The sequence below is a fragment of the Puma concolor genome, chromosome D3 (genome assembly GCF_028749965.1).
Source record: "Puma concolor isolate L17-30 chromosome D3, mPumCon1.1.hap2, whole genome shotgun sequence".
In the NCBI taxonomy this organism is placed as follows: Eukaryota; Metazoa; Chordata; class Mammalia; order Carnivora; family Felidae; genus Puma; species Puma concolor.
In genome coordinates this window covers 78,195,715-78,199,510 of record NC_141678.1, presented here as the reverse complement: position 1 = coordinate 78,199,510, position 3,796 = coordinate 78,195,715, and the positions used below count along the sequence as shown (strand labels likewise).

At 49.2% G+C, this 3,796-nt stretch overlaps 1 long non-coding RNA gene across 1 annotated transcript; it reads left to right on the top strand.

Moving 5' to 3' along the window:
- Positions 1-347: 347 nt before the first annotated feature.
- Positions 348-1,091, top strand: LOC147575652 (uncharacterized). Its single transcript, XR_015242758.1, has 2 exons — positions 348-482; positions 862-1,091. It is a non-coding gene; the product is annotated as an uncharacterized LOC147575652 (long non-coding RNA).
- Positions 1,092-3,796: the final 2,705 nt, after the last annotated feature.

Here is a 3,796-nt window from a genome sequence, read left to right as displayed (position 1 = left end):
GGCCGGAGGCGGCAACAGCACAAGGTCTGAGGTTTCACCTTAAACACCCAGCCGAGCTGCCGGGAGGCCCCAGGCGTTGCAAACTGGTTTTCATGCTAACCGCAGCTAAGCCGGGTGTCTGTTGTTTCCTGAAGGCGTGCTACGGAGAACCTTCTTCAGGGTCCAACTCCTCATCAGATTCATACTCTTGTCTGTAAGGAAGGCTTTGTTAGTTGCCTGGCTTTAATGAAGTGTTCGGTTTTTGTTTTTTTTAAGCGTTTGGAGTCAAGGAGAACGAACGCGTTGGCTCTCCGCTGTTTCATCTGCTTGGGTGAAGGGAAGGGGATGTTCCAGGTTGGACAAGAGACTGAAACAAGCTAAAGAAAGGCAGCCCCTTCTATCCGGCCGCCTTTCCTACATCTGTCCTCAGAAGTTCCTGCCCAGCCCCTAACTTTCTAGGATTCGATACCTATCGCCTGGTCTGCTCTGCTCCAAGAAGCCAGGTTAGCGCTGGACCAAACACGATGTGTGGAGGACTGAGTCAGGGCGTCTGTGTCACAGCAGCCACGGGAACAGTCACTGCTGGGTGTCGGGGGCACAGCCCAGAGCAGTAATATTCCAGAGCACGATCGATCTCCAGAGCATTGTGGCGTAATAGAATTGCTGAGGGTTGCAGGTTCAGTTTGAGCAGCACTATCCGACCCTATCAGACCCAATGCCCTCCCCTTTGATGACAAATATTGTGCAATTCTCCCCTACAGCCTCCTGAAAGGACATGCACAAGTGTCTACCCAGAGTTTATCTGGCCCACTCTAATGTCCTCACAATAGATAAAGGATAAATAAAAGAGAAGTGGTTATAATAAATTCATACGTATTTCAGCAGCTAGAAGACCCAAGGGAGTAGTCTGATGCTTGTGCCTGGTCACGCATTCACCCAAATAGGACAACCGCCAAGCGGAATTGAGTGTTGGTGACTCAGATCCCACGAGCGGCATTGTACTGGTGAATAATTCTCTGTCAGATTCCAACCGAGCGTAAGTGTAATCTTCCCTTCATTTACATAGAAGTATCAAGTTGTAAAAGATAAATTGTGTTTATATGTAGAACAGAGTGAGGCTCTTGACTCTTCATTCGTTGTGACAGCAACCCCACTTATAAATTCCTGCGCGAACACACACACACACACACACACACACACACACACACACACACATCATTTCCTAAACAACCCCTAGGAGGCAGTATTGCCACTGTTGAGAACCACTGGCTTGGTGATCAGGGAAGTACCCCCCAAAACATGGGGAGTGCCTCTAGCTGCCTTCTAGTACTTCTAGAAAGCATCAGCTTCTCCAGGTAATTACCTAACGCCTCCCCAACCTCAAAATCCAAGACCTGCATACCTGGTAACCAGATTGGATGGCAATAAGGTAGACGCCCGTGGCAGGTGGCTCTGCCCTGGATTCCTGCGTGACAAGGTGCCTATTAGCTCTGACCTCAGATCAAACAATCGTGCAGCCCACCACAGTCAGTCTGGGAGAAGCAGGCAAAAAGGGACCCCTGGCCCCTGGCTCGTTCTCCTGTGCCAGCCTCCACCCCACCCGCCTCGCCAGGCTACGGAGCAAAGGCCCGGTGGCTAAGCCCACAGCAGATCCTCACGGAGCAGGGCTGGGATTGTACCAGCCCCTGGGATTATTTGGCAATCGGGGGTGTCAAGACGCTCCCGGTTCGGACTCTCATTAACTAAACGTTCTGGTTACTTGATGGTTAATCCACCATTCTATTTGTTTCGATGCTTGTGAAAGTTTTCTAAAACTCGTGAATTCACCCTTTACCCAAACACCACTGGCTTAGTTAGCAGGCAAGATTCCTTCTCCTTTCATCTCTTTTCCAGTTTCCCATAGTGGAATCGTAATATTTTTGTATTAATAGAAATGCATTTAGTAAACACACAAGCCCAGTTCCCTGGCTTCCTGAAAGCACATTGCAGAGAACTGAGCTTCTGTTTTAAGACGACTGCCACATTTGGGGCTCCTCCTGCCTCGCCACGGTGCCTGTGCAGGCCTCAAAGACTGGGTTTCATGTGGAGTCAGATCTCAGGAAATGTCCTGAAAACTTCGTTGACTTTTCTGGTTTCCGCAAACTTTTTTCTACAATAAATGGAGTGTGTGCGCTGTGTCCGTTGGAAGGCTGGGGGGGGGGTTCTTCTGAGAAGCAGACAAAGGTGGAATCCCATGTGCAATGGATTCTATTAGAGGAAAGGCCTGTGTTGGACAGCGTGGAAGGAGCCAGGATGGGCTGGAAGCTGTCAGGCAGCAATGCAAGTATTACCTGGAGTGCCTATCAGGATACTTAGGTCGCTGGTAAAATATTAGCTAGATCTATGAACAAGTGAGTACACGAGAAAGACAACAAAATTGGATACGGTGAAGAGACTTGGCAAAAACGATCATTAAAACATTTTTTTAATCAAATCCGTTATGGTTAAGATTGCTAGGGGCGCCTGGGTGGCGCAGTCGGTTAAGCGTCCGACTTCAGCCAGGTCACGATCTCGCGGTCCGTGAGTTCGAGCCCCGCGTCGGGCTCTGGGCTGATGGCTCAGAGCCTGGAGCCTGTTTCCGATTCTGTGTCTCCCTCTCTCTCTGCCCCTCCCCCGTTCATGCTCTGTCTCTCTCTGTCCCAAAAATAAATAAACGTTGAAAAAAAAAAAAAAAAGATTGCTCTACAGGTTCAGGGGCAGCGGGGGGCTGGCCGGCTCAGTCAGTGAAACATGCATCAGGGTTGTGAGTTTGAGCCCCATGTTGGGCGTAGAGATTTCTTAAAAAAAAAAAAAAGAAAGAACTGGGGCACCTGGGTGGCTTGGTCAGTTAAGCGGCCGACTTCGGTTCAGGTCATGATCTCACAGTCCGTGAGTTCGAGCCCCGCGTCGGGCTCTGTGCTGACAGCTCAGAGCCTGGAGCCTGTTTCAGATTCTGTGTCTCCCTCTCTCTCTGCTCCTCCCCTGTTCATGCTCTGTCTCTCTCTGTCTCAAAAATAAATAAACGTCAAAAAAAAAAAAAGAACTTTAGGGGAAATTTATTAATATTTAATAGAATTCTACACTTTTATTGTGTTACAGGGTCTCTGCAAATCAGGGTCTCTGATTTGGTGGGGTTTCTCAATTAGCCAACCGACTGCTGACCATGGGAGGCTTCTACATTTCTTGCACACGATACAACTGCATTGGCCACTCATTTGTCATGTGGGATAATAATGAAAACACCAAGATGTGTCTGGGATGGAAAGCGTTTGTGAAGGTCAATTTAGGGTCCCGGTTAGGTCCTTTCATTTCATAAATATTTTTTTAAGTTTATTTGTTTTGAGAGAGAGGGCAAGAGTGAGCATGAGTGGGGGAGAGGCAGAGAGAGAGAGAGAGAGAGAGAGAGAGAGAGAATCCCAAGCAGGCTCCATACCATCAGTGCAGAGCCCAATGTGGGGCCTGAGCCATGAACTGTGAGATCGTGACCTGAGCCAAAGTCAGATGACGTGAGATCGTGACCTGAGCCAAACCCACTGAGCCACCCAGGTTCCCCTCAGAAATATTTTTTAAGAATGGTTTCAGGGGGCGCCTGGGTGGCGCAGTCGGTTAAGCGTCCGACTTCAGCCAGGTCACGATCTCGCGGTCCGTGAGTTCGAGCCCCGCGTCGGGCTCTGGGCTGATGGCTCAGAGCCTGGAGCCTGTTTCCGATTCTGTGTCTCCCTCTCTCTCTGCCCCTCCCCCGTTCATGCTCTGTCTCTCTCTGTCCCAAAAATAAATAAACGTTGAAAAAAAAAATTTA